The sequence below is a fragment of the Manis javanica genome, chromosome 9, assembly GCF_040802235.1.
Source record: "Manis javanica isolate MJ-LG chromosome 9, MJ_LKY, whole genome shotgun sequence".
Lineage (NCBI taxonomy): Eukaryota > Metazoa > Chordata > Mammalia > Pholidota > Manidae > Manis > Manis javanica.
In genome coordinates, this window is record NC_133164.1 from 110,268,619 (window position 1) to 110,285,262 (window position 16,644).

Here is a 16,644-nt window from a genome sequence, read left to right on the forward strand (position 1 = left end):
CGTCTGGAGCGATACCGCAGACCCCAAGGCAGTGGTAGGCTCAGTTTTACATCTTTCCTTAGCCTATGCCCACCATTTCCTCTGCTTCCAACCTTTCTCCTGCCCTTGCTTCCTCCCGCCCTGCCTCCATTATGGGGCCATACGAGAGAACGAAAGGATCTTTTATTTCATATTTATTGAGTAAAAAGTTTTAGGATTCAGGTTACTAAATTTAAAGTTGGTAAATTGAATATTTTATATGAGATTCTTTGGGAAAACCCCCCACAAAAATTCCATTAAAACCAAACCAAGTGTTCCTTTAGGCAAAATTTAAAAAAATTTTTTTTTGGTGGAAATGAATACCATACACAGAAAAGATTGGAAAGTGAACAACAAAATGTTAACACCATATCAGGGTGCTAGTGAGACAGGGAGGCAGCAGGGCATAACTGCTGCCCAGTTAGAGTAGGTGTGGTCCCTGGAAAAGGACAAAGTCTTATAAAACAGGGTGCTTGAAATTGAAACAATTTATTCCCCATGGGGACCCGGTGGTGTAGAACAGCTCATTGCTCATAGTCGTGTAGGCCCATTACCTTACAATAGAGTATCCTGGAAACCTTCACAGACATGGGTTAAAGTATAACTAGCATTCTGGCTGAAACTATAGAAAATTCCCGCTGCAGCAAGACACCGAGACCGCAAGTGGCGACCTTGCCTCCCCCCCTCCCCCCCACCCCGCTGCACCTGCGGGGGGGTTCCATACTTTCTCTTATCCTGGATAAAGCCCTCTCTCTGAATCTGAATAAAAACTCTCTGTAAATCTCCCGCCTTGTCTGTTCACGAAGTTCATTCTTTGACTCCATGAACAAGAACCCCTGGCATCACTAGGATTATCAGTTACTTTTGCTTTTTATGTTTTCTAAACTTTCTTCAATGACCATATGGTTTAATATTACCAAATATAAAAAGAGAAAAGTGTGCATGCCTGATAATCTAACGTACTTCAAAGGAACTCATCCTAAGAAAATAGTGAAGAATGTCTTATAGCCTTATATCCAAAGAATCAGCTAAAAATGAGGGTGAAGCATTTTTTTATTATACAAAAATAGTTAAAGCAACCTTAAATGTGGTACAACTCTAGAATGGAATACTATGAAACCCTTAAAAACGATGTCAACAATAATGACATGGAAACATAATAAAAAAGCTACAGATTTCTGTAATTTGATCCCATATTTTTGTAAGAAACATATACAGAATTACAGAAGAAGATGTGTAAGGGTATATTAACATGTTAATGTAGTATTATTGTAATCTCCGAGAAGAGGATCCCTAGGTGTTTTTCTTCTGTCGCCTGTGTCCATATAATTTTTGTGTAAAAAAATCGATCTTGCCTTCATAAAAATTGCAGAAGTTTATTTCAGTTTTAGGAAATCAAGTTGCCTCTTTTTGAGTGAGAATCTGTAATTTAAACCTCACAGTAGACCTTTTATTCCCATTGTTTAAATCCACCTTCTTCTACCTTCAGGAGAATTAGAGCAATGATTAAAAGAGCTTAACATGACAAATGGATTGCTGAATCGACTATTGATAATAATAATGGCTGAGGTTTTTAATCGCCATTCGTATCAGTGAGTAGATTTCCGTTCTTTGCGGGTCCTTTGGGTTTTGCAGCACAAGTAACAGTGATCTTGATCTCTTTTACCCACTGTACTGAGGATCAGACGTGCACTCTTTGTAATGGGAAGCTAAATAATGAAGCCGGCAACAATGATGTTGGAGTAACTGGAGCTGTGAACCTGAGGGCCTGGTGCTGCCCATTTCATAATTCAGAAGCTATTTCTGTGTTTATTTGCAGCTAAGTTCCCTGGGCTGAGGCTGTTGGAAGGCTGGCTCCAAGATCATTGGTAAATTACTAAGGAAGACATTGGCCTTATTCTGTAGTAGCTTAAAATTTTATTGGTGAGAGGCTCATTGCCCAACAATGACTTTAAGCTAGAATTTGGTGTATAACCAAAGTGCTAAATTGTGTGCACAGATGACAAGTGTTAAGATTTCAGAAAAAATAAGCCTGGGGTGGGCAGTGACAGGCATGCCCTGACAAGCCCTTCCATGCCAGAACCCAGTACCAACATGGTATTTACACAGTAGAAGCTTGATAAACACTTGCTGAATGTGATAGTATCTGAGTTGCTTTTCAGGCCCGGGTTCCTAAATACCTGAGTCCCCATCATGAAACTGCAGGATGAGGAGCCCTTCCATGTGAGCATTCTGAGGTCAAGAAATTAAATGAGTGGTTCAGGATCACAAATGATTCCCAGGCCTCAGCACTACCAAGTACATGTAAGGTGCACCACTGATTAAATAACAAGAGGAGAAAATGGCTGGCAATTTCCTTTCTGACTTTCCTTTGAAGCTTCCTGATTTCAGAAAGGTTAAGATGTTAAGTTGCCTTAATTTAAGTAAAGAAGGTAGTTATTGGCATTATTATGGTTAGTTCTCAGGTCTCCTGATGTATGGCTTATCCAGTTTAGTGATTCGTGTTGGTCCTTTGACAGTTTACCACTCACTTTAATGTTTTTTTACTGGACAGGCTAACAAGTTTGGAACTGTCTACACGGTTCATTTGTTTCCTGCGTAGCTGAACACAGACAGTGCCGCCTGCTGGGTTAGTTTGTGGGGTGCAGCCCACAGGTACTTGTATCTGTCTTTCTGTGGAGTGCGGTAACCATCTCTTAATGCTGAAAGGTGCTGTTCTGTGAGCTGGAGAACAGTATCGTGCCTCTAGCAATTTATCATCAATTGCTAATTTGAGCCCAGCCTGACCTTTGAGCATGGACTATAAATTTTACAGATCTTTAAAAAAAAAATAAAACGATCCATTAATGTATAGAGTTGTCTTTGTGATTTGCTTGCTTATATTGATTGTTTTAAAGAATCAGGATCCAAGCTTGATATTGTCATGTTCCAACACAACACAGCAGCCTATGTGGCCGTGGGCAGGGGGTGTCATGGTTAAAGAGGTTTTTAAAGTCCAAGTGGTTAAGAGAGCAAGACCAATGCATTGGTGAGGATGGTATGTGTGTGTATCCTATGTGGATTGTATTTCTTGATACAAGCTATTTTTTTATCAGTTTATATAAATGGGAGCATTTAGGAAAGAGTTTGTTGCAGTACTGGCAGGCTGTTTTATATATGAGCTATTTCTTTGAGTTGTCACATGTGAGAGTGTACATATGCTAGACAGTGTGCTAAAAGTTACCTCTTGAATTAGTCTTGTGTAAAATTCAGTATCAGTCGGGTACTTAATTGTATAGGTGTTGCAAAATCATACATTTGCAGTAATACAGGCAAAAGAGGCATGACAGTTTACGTAGTATGACATCCTAAAAATTTGTGTCTTCTGTAACTAAGAGAGTCATCTTCTGTTCTAAAGCTGGTAGCCAGGCCTTTTTACAGCTGCCTGTAAAACCCACATATGTAGTCTTCTCCCTACTACTTGCTTAGAGGGTAGGCAGTGACACCACTTACATATGAATTTCCCAGTTCCCTTTTTCCCCATGGTCTTTGCTTCCTCTGCCATATTTTCCCTACGATTGTTACCTACTTTTGGGAATCTTCTGAACCTAAAAATAGTCACCAGGGATTGATGAAGGCTTTGGAGGAATGAAACGGTTAGGGGAAGTTTTTCAAATGTCACCTGATTAAGTAGCTCTTCGTGACCTGATTTCCAGTCAGTCTCCATTCCCAGCTGCACAGAACAGTTGTCCTGTAACCCATCCAAGCCTTGAGTACCATCAAGGCCTACCTCAAAGCCTTCTCTCCTCCCGTATGTCCTGGGTCTGTAACTGGTCTCTCTCCTTAATACAAATGCCTGCCTCCAGTTTTCCGTTAGAATTGGCTCTTAGCTGTGACCTTTTGGCAACATGCTGGCGCTCTGCTTCTCTTTTCTCTGTCCTGGGAATTTCATTCTTTGGAACCAAATCATCAGGCATTGGATGTGGGATGGAGGTGATGGGGAAGAAAAGAGCTTTTATCCTTCCTCTTGTATTTAGTGGCTCAATCAGAAGTTTGTGGGAAAGAAAGAAAGTTGGAGAGAAGGTTAGGTGGGAAAGAGCAAAAGTTGTAAAGTTGTCCTTGAGCAGCCAAGCTAGTATTCAGAAAGTCAATATAATAAAGCAGGAATTCAGATCGGCTGCCCCTTGGAGAATGGGTTGATGGTGTGGGGTTCAAGACTGCAGTATGCAAATGCCACCGCCAGATGGTGGTGGCTGCTTCTTGGCCCCCGTGGGACTCTGGGACGCCCCCTCCCATTGCAGGTCTCTGTAAGCATAGTTTTGAAGGGGTGGGTACTCATGCCATTGTCATTCAATCAAAAAGTGGTATTAAGTAAGAAATCATTGCCTTTTAAGAGGAAGCATTAAAGAAAAAGACCTGGCTCAGTTAAGTCTGCCTGTTCTTTTCCTCAACAGTGTTGGCTCTTAAAAGTCAGTATGTTCTTGGCCTTAAAGTGGATAGTTACAAGGGAATTTGGGGTGCAGACCTCCTCTAACTTGGGCTGCAACTTGATGTCTGTTCCAGGGTTTGCACTGAGAAGCCATATGATCTGGCTTTGACCTTTGTATGCCAAAATGAGTTTGAAATTGACCTCCCTAACCTGTTGTAGACATTGGTTAAAATAGAAAACAGGAGAAACATCTTTTGGTGTTGGGTATGGATTGAATCAGTTTAATTGAGGGAAGGGGTGGCTGTGTTTGGTTTAGGACTGTGCTTTGAGAGCAGCAAGCTACTGGAGGGCAAGTGGATGTAGGAAGGGGCAGCAGCGGGTGGACTTGGGGGCCTGTTGGTTTCGCCTGCCAGGATCTCACTGATTCTTCACAGCCCTGAAGGAAGTTTCAAGTCTCCATTTCTACAGATGAGGAAGCCAGAGGTGTGACAGGTCAATAAACTTGCCCAATGTCCCCCAGTTGGTAAAGTGGTAGAGCTGGAAACCAAAGCTGGTTTTGTCTGATGAATATATACACTCATTTAATATATATGAGGGCAATAGAGCAATTATTTAAAGAATAGTATCCAGAGGGATTTCTTCATTTCCTTGAATGTCCTTCCTTTCAGCATTGGCATGAACATTTAGGGGGGGGAAAATGTCATTACTTTTCAAAAAGAGACATTGTGTATGCCTTGGGCTCAAGGTTCCAGGGTCACTTGGGCCAGGCATGCATACCGCTTCCTGTAGGTCGGCTGTTAACTTTTATGGTGGTGTTTTGCTGTGTGTGTGTGTGTTGGGGGGTAGGGGCAGTGTTGTAGAGCTGTGGTTCAGATTGCTTTTGTCTCTCTTGAGTCCACAAAGTTCTCCCACTGGTTCTCTGCCTTTGATGAGCCACTTCCCTTTTCCCCATATTTGAATTTGCTCATGATTTGAGTGAGGCAGGCATTAGCTGCAGCTTCCAGCCCAGACAGGCTTCAGCACAGCGCCAACCAGTATAGCTCAAGGGAGTCTGGGTGGGTGGCTGTCAGCCGGGCCCTACCTGGGTGGTGGCTAGGGCAGAACCCTCCCCTTGAAGCGCCTCCCGCAGAGCGTGGTGCCTCCGGCTCCAGGCTGTTGATCACCTGTCAGCAGGGGGATCTGGCAGAGACCAGGATTTCTCCTCACTGCCGCTGTTGTTAGGGGAAACAGAGGACCATCTGCATCTGCACCAGCCTGTCTCTCCTTTAAGTGAGGTCTTCCTGCCTGGAATCTGGTAAGTGCCACAAAGGGTTCTGTTTTCCTTGGTTAGCATCAAGAAAATGTTCTCTTATGATGGATCCATTAGCTTTAATCTGAATGTGCCAGGATTGGGGGAACTATTTGTCTTTCTTTTTCTCTCCCCTTGCTTCCTGTCAATTAAACCTTTTTTGTGTGCTTCAAAAATCAAAATGTATACAGTGAAAAATTTTTATTTTGTGTTTAAATTATATCATCTTATTTGAAACCTATTTTCAGTGCGCTGAAAAATTGTCATACAGATATTGTTCTGGTGCAACCCCCCTTCCCACCCCACCCCATGTCCTTTTATAAAGAAATTACTGCAATTGGCATGACTGTGTTCCTGAAATGTCAAAAATACACAGTGATAGGATCTGTCATGTAGAGTTTGGAAATGTGGTACAACCCCACCCCCCACCCCCCAGAAATAAGGACAGATCTTTTAACACTGTTTTCTTTGTAGACTTCATTGTGTGTTAAGTTCAATGTAAACACAGCTAATGCACTCAGCTAGGTGATTGTGGGACAGGTATTATTACATCTTTATTGTTACAGATTTACTTCCTGGGATACAAACACCTTTCTCATTTGTTTTATAACCTTTATAGGAAATGCTTGCGGATGTGTCACATGACTCCTAACTTTAGTTTTCACTTGTGTTCACACAGATCAAACAGATTTGCTCTTACATGGGTAGATCCTCAGTTACGAACTTTTATAAATCATAAATGCGCTGCCTGATGGTTAGATCATTATTCATTGTCTTTTCCCCATGCATCTCAGCCTTCTTTAAGAGAAAATAAAACTGGCCGTTAATATTTTCTGTACTGTAAGTTGAAGAGTACTTGCCTTAAACATCATTAAAAATACACATAGAAATTACTGTCCAGGAATCTGTTGTGTTTCCATTTGAGGTTAATCTTAAAGGAATTACTGTAATTATTCTTTCTTTCTAAAAAATCCATCCATTCTTTCTTTGTTTCTTCCTTTCTTGTCACAAGGCTTATGGCAAATATCTAATTGGAGGAAAATTGAACTGTGTAATGACTGGAATGGAAGACCAGGGCATTGCTTGCTCTTTTTGGGTGAGTCTATAAACAGACTCTTGGACTTCCTTAAACAAAGGATGGTGGAGGAGTTCATGACGATTTTTATGAGTTGAGGAGGAGGGAGCTTGCTGGCAACCTGAAGCATATCAGAAGGAGCACTTGTCAGAATCTTCAAGAACTTCTGACCCTGTTTGCTTGATGGTGACTTTTTGTTTTGCTTGAGAATTGGGTGGTGTTGGTTCCCTGGATGTGGGAGAAACGGGCGAAGCAGCTTAATGAATAGGGAAATGCCGTCTTTTTTTGTGTGTGTGACTAGAAATTGTAGCCTTTAAATGATTGCCTTAAAAAGAGATAATTGCCGCTGAGAAATGGAAAATTGGAGGCACAAACCTCTGCAAACCTTACTTATAATTCCTTATCTGTAAACTCCCTTGCATGTGGAGTGACAGTTACACCTCAGAAGAGACGAGGAAGAATATAAACCTGAGAGCAGTAACTGCTGCTGTGGGTGGAGGACAGATGTGGAGAAAAGAAATCACCCCCGGCCATACCCCTGATTTCTGCCCCTCTGGTACCATTGCCCTGCCCTTCTGAAATGACCCAAACTGTGTGTCTGGCAATACGAGGCTGCTACTTCATCTAAATGCATTTTTTTCAGCTTATGAACTCTCATGCCGCGCCTGGGGGGCTGAGTGCCTGGGGGCTGAGTGCCTGGTTAGTGATCTTTAATGTAAATGCTCCTCTGCCAAGATTAACATTTAGCTTGCTTAGTACCACAGAGGTGGAACTCCGTGGTCCTCCTGTGTGATTTATTCTCTGCCAGCCATCTGCCCACCTGCAGGAACTGGGCACAGCCTGTTTTACCTTTATGTGTGATCTTTCCCAGGGTGGGGTTGGGGGGAGCCAGATGAGGTGGAACTGAAGGTGATCAAAGGGGAGTAGCTGCGGTGCCCCCCACGTGGTGGGGGACTCCCGGGTCCGTGTCTGGGCTCCTGACATCCAGGGGTGATCTGGAGAGCCTTCCTGCTGAGCCAGCTTTACAGAGGGCTGCTTGCTTGAGTTCTGTCCGGGTGGTGGGGATGTTGGGTGATCAGCACCCAGCCGCAGGTGCTGACCGCCTGGGTCTCCGTCAGCTGCCGGGCAGCCACCCGCTATGCTCACCTGCTTTCGGGTAGCACACCCGTTGGCATCCCTTCACTAGGCAAGGCGGCTCTGGGTGGCCTTGCAATTCATAGGGTGAGTGGGTTGGGTCTTTTCCTTTGACCCAGATACATTGTGGTGGTAAGTCTACACGTTCAGGTGACACCTAAAAATGGGTATGGAACAGCTTTCATAACCACAAAAATAAGAGGGGTCCTTTTTTATGATTTTAAGAAACTTTTACAACTGGTTTTAAAAAAACCCTGTGGCATCAGCCCACAGTTTCTCAGGTTTCTCTTTAAAAGTTACTCATCCTGTTTAACTGTTATGATTGAAGTATTCCTCTCCATCTCACCACCAAATGAAATAGAGATGCCTAAGAAACCTCGGGAGATGAGCCTGCAGCAGTTAAAAGGCACATATTTCCATATTGCCTTTCCTCTTTCCCTGGCTTTAATTTTCTCTTGGGGGTGGGGTCTGGTTCAGTCACCAAGGACACAATGATCTGTGGGCAGCATGCCTGTGGTTCTCGGAGGCAGAGCTGGGCGCGGGTTAGGTGGCACCCCAGCACCCCGTGGTCATACGTTGTCCGTTTTGGCCTCTTTCCCAGACTAACTCCTGCCTTAGACTTGTTGGTTTGGCTGCTGGCTGTAGACTCTGATGTTTACTTTAGAATCCTGGGATGGAAAGGATTAAGAATGATTTCTAACCTAAATTCCTTGTTTCTAGGGAATAATCAACTCTGTACATTACCCTTTTTTTTAAAGTACTAACTCATAATAGTTGAGGAGAAAAAAAACATGCTCTTGCTTCTTTGGTTGTCAGTAGTGATTACATTTTCTGAGAAAAATACTGGTTTGTATGGTCTAATCAGTGATTTTTTTTTTAAGTCACATAATCCATGCTGAAATTGTACATTGCTCTTGAGATCATATGATATTTATTTATACATATCAACCAGGGATGATTTTGCTTCCTCCCTCCCAAGGGACGTTTGGCGGTATCTGGAGACGGTTTTGTCCTTTATTGGGGATAAGCCACTGATGCCACTCAGCCTTTTATAGTGCACAGGACAGCCCTCCTCCCCATAGAGGTGTCCAAAGGGTCAGTAATGCCCCTTGCTTTAGGGGATGTACAAAGTTAGAAATGCCATGGAAAATCTGAAATCTCTGGGAAGCTTATCCATGAGGAGTAAAAGTCTTTTCTGTAAAAGTGTTTAATTTGGCTTGGTTGAATTAGTAGAGTGTGTAGATTATGTAACATAGAATTAAGGTAGTAAAATGTATTTCTTTTGAGTTTACATAATTGAGTTCAGAAGTTTATAATATGGTAAGTGTAATTTATTTAGTATATATTTCCTTGATATTTTGCTAGTATCATCGGCCTGAGTGGAGGAGTCAGTTTCTTTGTCTGGCAGGAAACAGCGCTCTATGTGCGGTGGAAATTGCTCTGTGGCAGCCAATGGGGAGACCCAGGTGTGGTACCTTATCTCAGTGGTCCTCCATGGCCCATGTCGGGATTGGGCTATTCCTGCCGCTCACCTCCCTGTATTTAGGCAGAAATGAGAAGGGGCTGGGGAATTTTAGACCCAAGAAGGAATCTCAAGAATCAGTTTAATACCTTCTCTTTTGAGTTAAGCTCTGTCCTAGAAAGGTTAACTCTTCCCTTCTAATCATTCTGATGTGTCTGCCTTGTTTCGGTTCCTAGGGCAGTTCTAGCCTGGGCATGCCTCCACCTTCCAGTTAATCACGTGCTCATTTCCATCGCCTTTTGTCGTCTTCCTGCCCCACTCTTCGAAATCTTCAAGGTCAACTTTTTACTGTGTTTACTACTCTTCACTCCTTAACTAACTTTGGGAACAGGGCAATGGCTCATGCACCTTTGGGTCCTGGTAGTACCCACCGAAGTATGTTGTAGCTCTCAGACCTCAGGAAACTATTTGTAGACCTGATTTAAATGCCACACAAGTTTAGCATATCTGAACCAGTCTTAGTATCTAAAACTGACTTCCAGATTGGCGTTCTTCATACACCAACAGTGATTACTATAGCTGTGGATCAGGATTGGTCTGTCGAAGAGTTGACTCGCGATGGTGTTTCATCCAGTATTTGCATTTTTCTTGGGCTTGAAATGCCATGAGATACATTGTTTTAATCCTTTATGCTTGTATTTGTTATATTTGCTTCAATAGCCTTCCTATGGTGAATTTGAAATGGCAAGAAAACCAACATTTCATCTCGGAATGAGAAAAGGACATTAGGGAAAACAGGAAATCTGAATGAAGTATGGATTTCAGTTAATGGTAATATTACCAACCTTAATTCCTTAGTTGTGACAAATGACCATGCTAATATAAAATGCTAATAACAGGGGAACCAGATAAGGGGTATATGGGAACTCTTTGCACTATCTTTGCAATCATTTTGTAAGTCTAAAACTGTTCTAAAATAAAAAGTTTATTTTAAAAACTGCCATTTTTTAAAGGACATCATAGTAAATTTTCTTCTTTTTATTTGTAATAGGCTGTTCGCAAAGTTGAATTCCTTGTGCACTTCTCAGTTTTCTGCTCAGGATAGCCAGGACCCCTTTCCAAAATGTGCCCAAATTGGTTTGAGCAGTTTCAAATCCTATTATGTGATTTTAATTTACCTGCCATGACACGGACTCATTTCTAGGTGGTATATTTAAAGGCTAGACAGAATTTTCAGATTAAAAAGTTACATCAGCAGAAAGTATATATGTAGGTGCCAGTTGAAATACTGCCAGCTAGGAATGCTACCAGCGATGTGCTAGTTGGACAATGGGACCTGTCCCTTTCTTTTTTGCTGGGCCTCCAAAGGCATCTGGTGACAGATGGCACTGTCTCAGTGCATCCTGGTTTAATTCAAGCCTCTGAAACTGGAAAAAGGAGTGTGGTTCCTGGGTTCTAAAAGCCGTAAAATGTACACATGGGCCCGCTGTATTTGATGTCACTAAAAAAATGTGATTTTTACGTTAAACATGGATATATTATGGGAGAAATAAAAATTCAACATCAATTTTTAAAGTTCTCCTTGAAATTGTTGGCAGTGCCCTCAGGCTCTTCCTCCCAACCCCACTCCTTTATTGGGGTGGTCCTGGGGAGTAGTGTGACAAGCACTGGTCTGGAGATAGAAGAGCTTGAGTTTGAATCAGTTTGAGCCAATTACCTTCACTTAAATGGGCATAATACCCTGAAATTGTGTTGTGAAAATGGGCTGAGCTCATATAAAATGTGTTTGAATAGTGAGATAGTGAGTTATTACAGATGCTGTTCATGTTGCGTTGTGGTGGGTGGGGTCTGGTCCCAGCCCCCTGCTTCTTGCCTAGCTGTGCAGTAGATTGTGTATTAAGAACTTTGACATTCTCTTGGTGTGGACTAAGGTTGGCCTTACTGCCAACCTGTGCTATCTTTCTTGGATTTTTGCTCAGTGTGCATATGGGTTTATGTCAGATAAAGAAGGTTCCTTGGAAAGTTGATTTTTTAAAACATCATTCAAACATACACAAAATTAGAGAAAATTGCATGACAGCAAACAGTATAATGAAATCTCATCACCCAACTTCAACAGTTATTAACGCTTGGCCATTTTTATTGCTACCAAATGCAGTTTAATAGTCCTTTCGTTTTACCTTAGCATATATCCCATTAGGGATGTACAGTAAAAATATGTTTCAAAGTCAGAATATTTCTCTATGTGATTGTATCACTAACTTGATATATTGGTAGTTTTATCTGTTCAATTTTGTTTTTTTCTAAATTTTCTTTTTGGGTGAAACACTGACCAAGCTGTAACTATCTTACTAGCTGTAGTAAGTCAGCCTTCCATCCCTGTGCTGCTATGGTAACCATTTTTGTTATACTTGGGGTTGTCCGTCGGGGTTGTCCTTCCATTGTCTTTTTTGGAACTACACACAAATGTATGCATATATTTGTATTTCTTACTCATAAAGTAGCATATTATATATACTATTCTGAACATGATTGTGGTTTTTTCCACTTTGCTTTCTATCCTGGAGCTCACTCACTATCAGTATATAGAGAACTGCCAGGCATCTGTCATACTGTGTAGGCATCCCTCATATGGACGTACTAGAGTTCATTTGGCATATCCTCCAATGGTTGTCGTTCAGGTTATTTCCAGACTTGCTCACTGTTTTGCACTAAATAGCCTTGTGTGCGTGTCATTCTGTATTTTTGTCTAGGCATTTCAGTAGGGATAACAGCATAAGGCGAGAGAGGCACCTAAGTCCTTCCTGTCCTGTCTTGGAGACATGCAAGTCCTCGGGAACGTCTCCTTCCCTCCAGCTCTGACCTCCTCTTTAATATCTGGTTCAAGAGGTGTAGCTTTTTGGGCCTGTAAATCTCCCTTCCTGCCCCATGCTTTTAAAGCTAGAAGAGACCTTAGAACTCATCCTTCTCATGTTACAGACAGCAGGAGGCCCGCTCTTGGCGCCCTGCTCTGCAGGGATGGTCTTTGTGGCAGACTCTCCTCTCTGCCCACCACTGGCCCAGCTGCCTCCTAGGGCAGTGCTGCTCGAAGTGTGGCCCACGACCAGCAGCACCCCTAGAGGGCTTGTTAGACCCACAGGATCCTGGGCCCTGCCAGCCCAGATGTGCTGAAGCCAGAGTCTGCCTGTCACCTGACTCCCAGGTGGCTCAGGTACACTCAAGTTTGAGGGTGCAGATCTGGTGGCCTCCTTTGGGGGAGGACGCAGCTGTGGTGAGGACAGTGCAGGCTCCCTTCAACAAGTAGATTCGCTCCTCCTCCTGACACACCCCTCCGGTCAGTATGTCCCTGCCTGCACCCACCTCCCCCTGTAATTGGTCCCTTCAGGGGCAGGTCTGTCACCCCTGGTCCTGGTCTTGCCCTCCATCCCCATCATACCCAGTCTTCCTCCTTCTGGATTTATCTCCACTGTGGCGTGTTCCTCTTTTGGGAAAGTGCTCTTGCTTTGATTTCATGACTGTATTCATGCCCGTTTGTGTATCTCTTTACTGTGCATTGTCTCATCCTTGTTAAGGGCCTTAAAATGCTTGCTACTGGTGTATACTACAATGTAAGTGTCCCATTATTACTATTATTATTCCATTTCTTTGCTGCTGCTGTGAAAGGGGTGTGCATGTGCACGCACACACACACACACACACACACACATACATATACAAAACTAATAATACCAGGCCTCAAGACATACATAAAAACAAAAACCCAAATGGAAATTACTCCTTCAGTTATCCACAGACTGAATTGGCAGGTTAAGTAACTCCAAGTAGTGAAATCATTGTCAAAATAAAAATAGACTCCTTTACTGTTGGATTCAGTATCTCTAGTCTCTCTTATGTTTCAGTTTTAGAAGGTCAGTTTTTAGAAAGTAGAAGTAATAATCTAGATTCATTGCTGAGGTTCAGTACACTGGAGGAAGGATTTTTGTGTAAAACGTCATGTTGGTAAATGTGCAAGGATGAATTTTTTTTTAAGGGAGCTTTTTATACCAGAAACAGATGATCTCTTTTTCTAAACTATGTAAGCTGCACCCAAATTAGTAAATGTTAAAATAACTATGACTGGTAAGAACATTTTTCAAATTCTTTTTTACTTTTTATATAATTAATGAAATTCACCATTTGGTCAATATCTCAAGATATATTAAGTCTTGCCAGACTGTCTGAGATGATAACTAGTGCATCAGACCCTAAAAGTTGTAGCAATTGAAAAATAACAATTATGTACTATAATTTATAAGGGCATAATTTAAGAAAATAGTTCAGTATTTTAAAATTTGCACTAGCAAATCTTACCCTGGTTTAAATGAATTCACCTCTGAAATCAGCAGCTGTGAAAAAAGCTATTGCTTCTAGTCACAGAAAGTCTGTTTCCAAGAATGATTTTTAATTGAAAAAAAATCAAGCTCTTTTGAATTCAAGGGTTTATTTGATCTTATTACCAGATTTGTCATGGGGTCCATCTGCACTTCACTTCTTGGGCATAAATTCATTTGCAAAATAGTTTAGGATTACTCATTTCTTCACAATAAGCATTGCTTTTGGTGTGTATATGACAGGTGGTTATCTGGAATACAAAGAGGATTAAGTCCCTTGAGTTTGAAATGCTTACAGTCTAAAAGAAACCTTAACAATTTCCACTGGGCAGGGTTTCATGGGATTACTCTTGCCAAGTGAATGAGTAGGCATCTCGACAGATGAAAGTGAATTGTTTTTGTAACTTTACAGACTTTTGACAGTACGTTGACTGGTGCTGGTTATGATGTGTGGGTATTGCATATGTTTCTAAGCTTTAATTAGTCACCTTAAATTAGGTTAAGAATCTCCATAATGTTCACAGCATTAAGCATTCATAACATAAAATGTTTCTAAAGTATTGTACATCTTTCTGAGAGTCACTTGTGTAAAGGTTTAAAGAAGGTGCTAAGAAAGCACTAGAAAAGAGATCAAGTAATTTGTGAGATGAAACGCTCCAACTCTGAAATCTCATAGAGGGCACTGAAGAAAGAAAAGAAAAAATAGATTACAAAATAAAGAGTACGGAAGGGAGGGGCTCAACATTATTTCAAGTAGAATGTGTGTCAGCTGCAAATATCCAGTAGGCTATGAGCCCCTCGATACATTTGGGTTGAGAGTTAAACCAATTAAGTAAATATTATTTTACCAATAATTGCAAGATACCAAGTGTAGTAAGTAATAATCAATTCTAGGTCTCCTCCGTTATTATTTCTGCTATTGGATCATTCGTCCTCTTAGTGGCTGATGAACTAATGTGGCTTCTAGCCAGCACTTCCTCTGGGTCGGTGGGAGTGGGAGTGAGCACTGAGCTAACTAACACTCCTGATAATCTGTTGTGTTCACAAATGGCCAAGGGAATAACAGAGATTACAGAAAGGTAAACACAGTCACCTGGCAAAAATATTTGGCCTCTCTCAAAAATTTGGAAGCTATATTTAGGAGAAATGTTTTTGGTGAAAACATTTCAAAGTTTGTTGTATAATCAAAAGTATCTTGGATTGTTTTGACAAAAGGTTGGGGTGTGGGGAGAGGAGGGGAGCAGCAGCTGATCGGGCTGTGGAGTCTCTCAGCTGGGAGAGGGAAGTGAGATGATTGAGTTAGTTGGTGTAGAGTAAGAATAGAAACCCGTAGGAAGTAAGTAAAAGCATGACATTTCAGGGTTTTCTATTAGTCATTAGCTGAAGACTTACAGGGAAATGGTGGAAACCACCGGTAATTAAGAAAGAAAATTATTGTGGGAAAAAAAAGTCCCACACCTTTTCCTGGTAGTCAGGTAGAGTGTAGTTCTGGTCAAATCTGATTCCCCTTCACTCCCTTTCTCACCTTGGTTCCAGCCAAGGTGAACTGCCTGAGTCCCCTGTATATGTTCTGATTTTTTTCCCCCTCTTTTCCGCTCTTCATGCTCTGCCCCCAGGTCCTCTGTGTGTGTGTGTGTGTGTGTGTGTGCGCGCACATGACTCACAGTTCTAGAGTAGTATCTCCCCCCTGAAGGATGGGTGAAGGTGGTGAGGGTCACGTGCATATATCCGGCAGGGGCACTGTCTCTGAGATTGTGGTTCCTGGTGCTGTAGGAATATACTAAGGTACTTGGGTTGCTGGTCTTGTGCAGAACCAACCAGTAGGTTCTGAGAGACCTGAGAACTTGTCAGCATCTGTATGTCTTCCCAGCAGTGGTATCCATGACCACCCCCCAATAATATTCTTGGGACACAATCCCACACTTGACCCCGCTTCTGCGTTCTTACCCATGCACTCATGTCTGACATCTAGCAGTTGATCAGGATCTGCAGATGGCTTAAACAGAATATCACATAGGATGGAATTGTGGTCCTTTCCCCAAAAGAAGTGCACCTAGCTTAAAGGAAAGGGATGTATTATTTCCTCAGTGGTTTAATAGGTCCTTGGGAATGTTAAATAGTTCCTACCACTAAAGAGATCTGTTATAATAGAAGTTTAAGAGTAACATTTTATTTACTGGGACTCACTGGGAAATGCATTTAGGAACAAAATGGAAAAAAAATACAGAAAACATTAAAAATTTCTTTTTGGTTTCACCTCTAAGAAGGACCTAGGGTAGCAACCCAAACACAAGTATTAGCTTTAACCAACATATAAATTATTAGCACATTGGTTGTTTACACATGAGTCAGAGCTTCTAAAATTTGTTCCCGTAAGTAGGTTGAGCCTCCTTCTCTGCCTGTTGTTATAGGGTCTAAAAATGGAAACCTGAGTCCAAACTCTTCCCAGATCATAAAAATAATTCTGAATTAGTAGAGCATAAATGAATGTGATTTTATTTGAGTGTTATCTTCAAGTTCCCCAGGCCAAGTTGGGAGCTTTTATGTCTGCTAAGGTTAAGGTAGTAAGGACTAGGGAAATCGGAGCAGCTTTGCTTCTGGCCTCGGACACTTTTCTAATTTGGTCAGAGCTACTCACCCTGGGATAAGCAGACCAGACCCTCTTTCTGTCCCTTTGGCACTGATTTTTAAGAGTTGCTGTCTGAAGCACTCAAATAGACAGGGTCTCTTCTTACAGGGGTATGTTACCGAACCTGGAAATGGAGTAGGTTCTGAGTGATTCATCCTTTGGATTACCTGAGAGTTTTCTCTCCACCTGTCATGACGTAAGAATGAGTCTTTCAAGTACCAAATGATTTCACTCATCTGTGGAGTATAAGAACAAAGCAA

At 41.9% G+C, this 16,644-nt stretch overlaps 1 protein-coding gene across 4 annotated transcripts in view; it reads left to right on the top strand.

The window, feature by feature from the left end:
- NEDD4L (NEDD4 like E3 ubiquitin protein ligase) overlaps nt 1-16,644 on the top strand; it is a 308,396-nt gene that overhangs the window by 119,359 nt on the left and 172,393 nt on the right. Inside the window, exon 1 of one of the 4 annotated variants that reach the window (XM_073213144.1) lies at nt 5,582-5,720. The exons of the other annotated variants lie outside the window; for them this stretch is intronic. The gene's annotated coding sequence lies outside the window, so the exon portion shown is untranslated. Of the gene's footprint in view, nt 1-5,581; nt 5,721-16,644 lie in introns of those variants that run through there. 4 annotated transcript variants of the gene reach the window in all.